Source organism: Xenopus tropicalis, chromosome 6, assembly GCF_000004195.4.
Source record: "Xenopus tropicalis strain Nigerian chromosome 6, UCB_Xtro_10.0, whole genome shotgun sequence".
NCBI classification, from domain to species: Eukaryota; Metazoa; Chordata; class Amphibia; order Anura; family Pipidae; genus Xenopus; species Xenopus tropicalis.
This window is the reverse complement of record NC_030682.2, coordinates 34,499,477-34,508,606: the sequence shown is the minus strand read 5'-3', so window position 1 is coordinate 34,508,606 and position 9,130 is coordinate 34,499,477.

Sequence of the window (9,130 nt, the reverse complement as noted above, 5' to 3'; positions counted from 1 at the left end):
AACGAAAAATTCGTAAAGAATCCGAAAAAATCGCAAAACATACGAAAAAAATCGCAAAATACCGATCATTACGAAAAAAACGCAATCAGACTCATTTCGACCCGTTCGTGGGTAAGTAAATCAGCCCCTAAGAGTCATTGGCTCAGATCCACATTCCTAAGGGGGGGTGAATTCTTAGCATTCTTGAGGGAGGGGGAGCTGGAGAGAGGAGAGAGCTGCGTATCTCTGGCACATGAATTACAGACACAAGAAATCTTTTGATGGAGAACTCAGTGCAGCGTTTCTGTGAGTGCTTATGGCTGATAAAGCTTACTTAGTTTTTACCTTTCCTTCTCCTTTAAAGAACATGGATTCCTGTAGGCCTGGGGACTTTCTGTACCCAAACCACCATGACAGTAAGAATGTTGCTTGCATTGAACCAGACAGAGGGACAGGCAGCCAATCGAAGAGCAGTATTGGGCAGCTACTTATGATATGGTACTTTTTATTCTTAACTTTGTGATCACTTGTTTTATCATCAGTGGCCTTGGAAACCTGACAGTAACTTGAATCCCATCCCAAGGACATGAAAACTCTCAAATCAATAAAAACTTGTGTATTTGCAATTTTATCCCAGTTTTCAAGATATAAGCAATTATTTACATCATCACAATTAAATTGAAACAACAGTGCCATCTGGTGGTGAGTTCTGAAAAGCAGGAGATTTTCCAGAAGAATAAGGGGAAACCCATTTTATGTTGCTTTGCTTATAAAATAGCAGTGATAAAGGGGGATATTTTCTCGCAGCTGGCGGGAAGAACTAACCTGCAGATAGAGCTGTTGGTTTCATTTTATTATATTAGCTGTGTAACAATTGCTAATACCTTGAAGAGCTAGAAAAACTGAGCAGTTTTATATTAGTTTTGAGGGTTTATATTTCTGGTATGAAACAGACGGACTTCAGGGGAGTACAATTCACTGGGACCCTAAAAATCATATTTACCCTTCTTACAGGGGGTCACAAAAGGTTCAGTGGCAGACCCATAAGTACCTTTTTTTATAGAGAATATTTTGTAACTAAGAATAATGCCCTTTATTCCAATGTGCTGTGTTTGGCAGCAGTGACTACACTGACACACTGTATGTACTGGGCGGTAAGTGATTCCAGCTAATGGATTGGACGTGTAATGACTGGAAGTGCCTGTGGCATAAAGCAAGGGAATGAGGATGGCAAATAGGACACTGGATACAGGGTGTGATAGACAGAGTGTGTCTCAGGTTGAGCTTAATATGGGAACAAAGCAATTAAAGAGAACAGTAGGAAATGAGCCCCAGCCCAGCTCCCCTTCACGCTGCGGGATTGCATTCTTTGTGTGGGTTTGCTCTGTAATGCTGCCAGTGATAAACATGGGGAGGCTGCTGGCCAAGACTTGGATAATCCTACTGAGAAATAACATTTGGCTCATGTGCTTCTTTCCTACTCTTCTATGAATATGTTCCCACCCTTGTTATGGCCTCTGCCCAGTGCCAACATTATACGGGAAGCTGCTGCCAGCTGGAAATTGTCCTGCCTTGGTGCTTGTGTAATAAGTCCCGTGTAAGGTGGAGAAGGGGGCTCAAAGCCATTCTGAGATTTTGCTTCAAATGGCAGTTTAGTTCATGTCCTTATATTACAGCTCAGTGCTAGTATAGAGAGTGTGGCACTTTATATAAAGGCAAACCAAGGTGTCTATCACTAAACCAGATATACAAATACAGCCAAAGTTACATTTGTCCAGTGAGGTGCCACTCAGTTGTATAAGATGATCACTAGGGTGTCCTGAATTAGTGGTATGATCCCAATATGCCAAGCTACCAGCCGTATTAATAGGTGACTATCAACAGCTTGGTATAAAGCTTAAATGAGATCTACTGAGCATGGGGAACAAGTGAGTTCTGGTACATAAAGCATAACTGTACAGAAACTGCAGAACAAAAAAAGTTCCCACCACTCTCCAAACAAGTGCTCCCTGCTGATAAGAGATTATGATTGGCTCGTAGGCAACATCGCCTGAACTCTAAGTACATCTTCATATCGACACTGTTACTGCTGCTCAACCACACTTGATTCAATTGTTATTCAACTACAAAACCCAGCACATTTAATTAAGGTTTAGCCATGCTGGAAGCTGTAGACAAGCAACATCAGACTTGATGCTTGATAAAAAATGTTCCCAGGTCTCCAGGGTCAGAAAGACCACCACTGAATTGCAATAGAATCCCTCCAAGAAAAAATCTTGCCATCTGAATAAAGAAGATGGGATAGGATGCAATGCCAAGTGTCGGCTGGCATGGTGTAAAGGTCACACCCAATGCTCTCCGAAACAGTAACAATGTGCTCCAGTGGTCAGTGGCATTTCACCAGTGGCAGTCTGATGGAAAAGCCTGGGTTGGCAGATGCTAAGAGAACACTGCCTGAATAAAAAGTTCTGGAGGTACAGCTTAGTGGTGGATGAATAATGGTCTTTCAGTGCTTTGGGTTTGGACCCCTGGTACCATTGGAAGCAAACCTTAAGGCTATACTGCACATTAGCATTCTTGACAACTCCTTGCTTCCTGCTTAGAGGCAACTGTTTGATTCAGCACAGTACTGCCCGCATACAGGGAGCAAGGTCCATACAGAATGGGTTTGCGGAGATGGAAGTGGATGAACGTGACTGGTCTGCAAGAGTAAAACTCCAGGTTATATATAAAATCACCTTTATTATTTATGGCATGATCACAGCAACATTTTAGACATACTAGTCCTTTGGCAGCTTTATAAAGGACTAATAAAGGTTGAACAGTAACTGAGCTAGGCCTTCTCCCCCAGCATCAGTGCCCAACCGCAGCAATGCTCTTACATAGTTACATAGGGCTGAAAAAAGACCAAAGTCCATCAAATTCAACCCATCCAAGAAAACCCAGCACACACAACCCACACCTACCAATCTATACACTCACATACATACACTATATATACAACCACTAATACTAACTGTAGATATTAGTATCACAATGCTCTTGTAGCTCCACAAATCCCACCAACAATGTTACGGAACCCAACGTCAATCCAACCCAATGTTGTTTTATGTTACAAATGTATAAATAAAAACCCAAATAAATAAAACAAAAAACAATGTTACAGAACCAAGTGAAAAGCCTTCCAAGAAGAGTAAAGGCTGTTGTAGTAGCAAAGGGACCAACTTCATAGTAATACTCTTGGTTTGGGAATGAGACAGGTTGAAGGAGACCCGTGGCCATATAGTGTCTGTGCCCTCCAGCGATAGCTACAAGCACCACTCCAGAACCAACTGTGTGCAAGCCACAAGCCACATACAAGAGCTTACACAGCGCTGCACCCAACAACCCAGCAGACACGTTCCCAACAGACAAGCTCGCTCAGCTTCTAAGTACCTAACCCTGCCCAAGGATACAGTAATCCCTGCTATTATACGGAAACTTGCCCTCACTTGTACTGGGGCAGAATGCAGCTGCTGCTGATACAGGAGCTAAAGTGCGGCCCATTTCAGTAGCCATTGGCTACATATAAGGCACCTGAAACTGTTGCAATGAGGCCATAGAAAGACAATGGCAGTAAAGGGGTTGCTCACCTTTAAAGGAAACTATACCCCCCAAACAATGTAGTTGCATAAACCAGTTCATATGTAAAACCCTGCTTCATCTAAATAAACCATTTTCATAAAAATAGACTTTTTAGTAGTATGTGCCACTGACTAATGCTAAATAGAGAATTGCCATTTTAAGAATTAAGGGCCGCCTCCTGGGCTCATAGGATTCACAGTGCTCACAAGCCACACATACATGTTAGGTCCCATCAGCCAATTAATGGGAAGAGTTCTGCCTTTTACTCCCACACTACTTCCTGTTACAGTTAGAGCTGCATTATTTCCTGTCAGCTGATCTCTGAGGGAGCACCCAGCCCATCACTAAATGGTGGCTCAAGGGAAAGGATGTAAACGGGCAATATTTACTGATATATCATTGATTTTTATTTTTTTGTAATTTGTAAATTAAACCCCAGCAGTAAAAAATGTATTGCTCTGTTAATGTTACTTTTTATTACTTATCTTTCTATTCAGGCCCTCTCCTATATTCCAGTCTCCCATTCACACCTCTCCCTGGTTGCTAAGGTAATTGGGACCCCAGCAATCAGATAACTGCTGAAATTCCAAACTGGAGAGCTGCTGAATAAAACGTTAAATAGTGGAAGGACCCAAATGATAAAAAAAATGAAGACCATTTGCAAATATTACTCCCTACATCATACTATAAGTTTACATAAAGTGAAACAACAGTGAATCTCAGTGAGCTGGTGTTTAACCTTTTTAGTGCCACAGGACGTAGAATCTACGTCCTGTGTATCAAAGGACCAAAGTGCCACAGAACGTAGATTCTACGTCCTGCTGCACTTCCGGTTTTGGGAGCGGAGGAATGGCTTTTCAAGCCATTCCTTCGCTCCCCACTCGTTCCCCAGCCTCCAGACAATAGTCAGAGGTGGGGAACGAGTGGCCCCTGGGTAGCGATTGCCCAGGGGCCCCATGATACATACCTGCCATCCACGTGGCTTTCTGTGCAGCTCCTCTCCCTTCCGCAGCTTCCCCCTCTGGCCCCCCTGCTTCCTGACACGCCCCCTCACATGATCTACTGCTGCTGGGCCAGATCGAGTTTCTCCTGCAGATCCTGATCTTCTAGACCCCAAGTAAGTGGCAAATACACACACAAACACACAATCACACATTTATTACACAAATACACACTTATACTCACACTTACACACACACACATGCATTTTTGGGAGGTTTTCAAACATTTATCACTTACAGCACTTAGAGAAACTCACACTTGCTTGCACACTCGCACACATGCACACAAAACACATTTTACACACATGTACACACACACTTACACACTTATGTAATTTTGTAATTATTTTTTTTTTTCTAATCGCATCGTTTTTATTCTTGCCTGAAAAAAATGTTTTATTGCCATTGCGGATAGTGTATTCGCTAACCGCACTGCGCAATACCTTTTGTGTATTATTTTGGTGTTTCTACTACATTTTCTGTGATTTTGGTGGATTTTTGGGTATTTTACTGCATGTTTAGCCATTTTATAGCATTTTCAGTTATGCATAGTTGTTGTTTGCTTGACTTTGTCTGTAAAACTTATTTGCCCTAGCCAAAATACTCAAACGGTTATTCTGCCCGCAGATATTATTAGGCAAAAAAAAAAAAAAATGATTTTAGTGATTTTTTTTATCTTTATCAATTTTATTGCTTTTTACATTGTTCTTTGTTACTTGTCTTTGCACATGGACATTTTGACATTTTGTCTGCTGTATTTCAATTTGGCATCCTCTGTACCCCACATAGTTTGGTAAATCTATTCATATTGGGCATCAAACTGTTCAGTAGACCCCTGGCGTTCATACTTAGAGTGTTTTATGTTGGTACGTTACTAAATGTGGGGTACATAATGGGGCAACATGCAAGCTTTGTGACGATTTTCAGAAATGTCACAAAAACAGTTCTGTTTAGCATAGCTTTGTAATTTGGTAGTTTGCAGTAGAAAGTTTTATTTACCCATTTTTGTTTTGTCAGAATGTGTACTTTCGGAAAATATATGGGTTTCTAGGGTGTCTTTACTGTTAGGTGGTCGTATGGCACATAATACACATACCGGGTGCAAAAACTGCATGAGCCGAAGCATCTTATGTGAAAATTCATATGCACTATTTTTACTTGGGTGCCCCTGTACCCCACATAGTTTGGTAAATCTATGCATATAGGGCATCAAACTGTTCAGTAGACCCCTGGCGTTCATATTTAGAATGTTTTATGTTGATACGGTACAAAATGTGGGGGTACATAATGGGGTAAAATGCAAGCTTTGTGACAATTTTCAGAAATGTCATAAAAACCGTTCTGTTTAGCATAGCTTTGTAGTTTGGTAGTTTGTAGTAGAAAGATGTATTTACCCATTTTTGTTTTGTCAGAATGTGTACTTTCGGAAAATATATGGTTTTCTAGGGTCTCCTTACTGTTAGGTGGTCGTATGGCACATAATACACATACCGGGTGCAAAAACTGCATGAGCCGAAGCATCTTATGTGAAAATTCATATGCACTATTTTTACTTGGGTGCCCCTGTACCCCACATAGTTTGGTAAATCTATGCATATAGGGCATCAAACTGTTCAGTAGACCCCTGGCGTTCATATTTAGAATGTTTTATGTTGATACGGTACAAAATGTGGGGGTACATAATGGGGTAAAATGCAAGCTTTGTGACAATTTTCAGAAATGTCATAAAAACCGTTCTGTTTAGCATAGCTTTGTAGTTTGGTAGTTTGTAGTAGAAAGATGTATTTACCCATTTTTGTTTTGTCAGAATGTGTACTTTCGGAAAATATATGGTTTTCTAGGGTCTCCTTACTGTTAGGTGGTCGTATGGCACATAATACACATACCGGGTGCAAAAACTGCATGAGCCGAAGCATCTTATGTGAAAATTCATATGCACTATTTTTACTTGGGTGCCCCTGTACCCCACATAGTTTGGTAAATCTATGCATATAGGGCATCAAACTATTCAGTAGACCCCTGGCGTTCATATTTAGAATGTTTTATGTTGATACGGTACAAAATGTGGGGGTACATAATGGGGTAAAATGCAAGCTTTGTGACAATTTTCAGAAATGTCATAAAAACCGTTCTGTTTAGCATAGCTTTGTAGTTTGGTAGTTTGTAGTAGAAAGATGTATTTACCCATTTTTGTTTTGTCAGAATGTGTACTTTCGGAAAATATATGGTTTTCTAGGGTCTCCTTACTGTTAGGTGGTCGTATGGCACATAATACACATACCGGGTGCAAAAACTGCATGAGCCGAAGCATCTTATGTGAAAATTCATATGCACTATTTTTACTTGGGTGCCCCTGTACCCCACATAGTTTGGTAAATCTATGCATATAGGGCATCAAACTGTTCAGTAGACCCCTGGCGTTCATATTTAGAATGTTTTATGTTGATACGGTACAAAATGTGGGGGTAAATAATGGGGTAAAATGCAAGCTTTGTGACAATTTTCAGAAATGTCATAAAAACCGTTCTGTTTAGCATAGCTTTGTAGTTTGGTAGTTTGTAGTAGAAAGATGTATTTACCCATTTTTGTTTTGTCAGAATGTGTACTTTCAGAAAATATATGGTTTTCTAGGGTCTCCTTACTGTTAGGTGGTCGTATGGCACATAATACACATACCGGGTGCAAAAACTGCATGAGCCGAAGCATCTTATGTGAAAATTCATATGCACTATTTTTACTTGGGTGCCCCTGTACCCCACATAGTTTGGTAAATCTATGCATATAGGGCATCAAACTGTTCAGTAGACCCCTGGCGTTCATATTTAGAATGTTTTATGTTGATACGGTACAAAATGTGGGGGTACATAATGGGGTAAAATGCAAGCTTTGTGACAATTTTCAGAAATGTCAAAAAAATCGTTCTGTTTAGCATAGCTTTGTAGTTTGGTAGTTTGCAGTAGAAAGATGTATTTACCCATTTTTGTTTTGTCAGATTGTGTACTTTCGGAAAATGTATAATTTTCTAGGGTCTCCTTACTGTTAGGGGGTCTTATGCCGCATAATGCACATGCCGGTAGCTTATATTGCAGTGTATACACTTTGTATGCACTAACTTCCTTTTGGGGTCTCTAAATGCCAGATACATCAGTGATCCTATGCACAATGGGCATCAAACTGTTCAGCGGACCCTTGGTTTTCATATTTAGGGTGTGTTTTCTTCGTACCTAATGTTATGTGGGAGATATGGTGCTTGAAAGTGGAAGATTTGATGTGATTTTCAGGTATTTCACCAAAACTAGCAATTTTGGGAAAGTACTGCGACTCTGTAGTTTGGAGTAGAAAGACATGGGTACCAATTTTGAATTCGCCCGAATGTGTACTTTCCAAAAATATATGGTTTTGGGGGGTCAATGTATTTTTGTGTGTTTTTACCCCACAGAAAATGCAGTAATCGTGTTGAATTTTCAGTAGCTAAAGAGACCTCTGGGGCAATCTCTATGCACTGACGTCCTTATGGGGTCTCTAAATGCCAGATACAGTGCTGATCCTATGCACAATGGGCATCAAACTGTTCAGCGGACCCTTGGCTTTCATATTTAGGGTGTGTTTCTTGGTACCTAATGTTATGTGGGAGATATGGTGCTTGAAACTGGAAGATTTGATGTGATTTTCAGGTATTTCACCAAAACTAGCAATTTTGGGAAAGCACTGCGACTCTGTAGTTTGGAGTAGAAAGACATGGGTACCAATTTTGAATTCGCCCGAATGTGTACTTTCCAAAAATATATGGTTTTGGGGGGTCAATGTATTTTTGTGTGTTTTTACCCCACAGAAAATGCAGTAATCGTGTTGAATTTTCAGTAGCTAAAGAGACCTCTGGGGCAATCTCTATGCACTGACATCCTTATGGGGTCTCTAAATGCCAGATACAGTGCTGATCCTATGCACAATGGGCATCAAACTGTTCAGCGGACCCTTGGCTTTCATATTTAGGGTGTGTTTTCTTGGTACCTAATGTTATGTGGGAGATATGGTGCTTGAAAGTGGAAGATTTGATGTGATTTTCAGGTATTTCACCAAAACTAGCAATTTTGGGAAAGCACTGCGACTCTGTAGTTTGGAGTAGAAAGACATGGGTACCAATTTTGAATTCGCCCGAATGTGTACTTTCCAAAAATATATGGTTTTAGGGGGTCAATGTATTTTTTTGTGTTTTTACCCCACAGAAAATGCAGTAAACGTGTTGAATTTTCAGTAGCTAAAGAGACCTCTGGGGCAATCTCTATGCACTGACGTCCTTATGGGGTCTCTAAATGCCAGATACAGTGCTGATCCTATGCACAATGGGCATCAAACTGTTCAGCGGACCCTAGGCTTTCATATTTCGGGTGTGTTTTCTTGGTACCTAATGTTATGTGGGAGATAAGGTGCTTGAAAGTGGAAGATTTGATGTGTTTTTCAGGTATTTCACCAAAACTAGCAATTTTGGGAAAGCACTGCGACTCTGTAGTTTGGAGTAGAAAGAC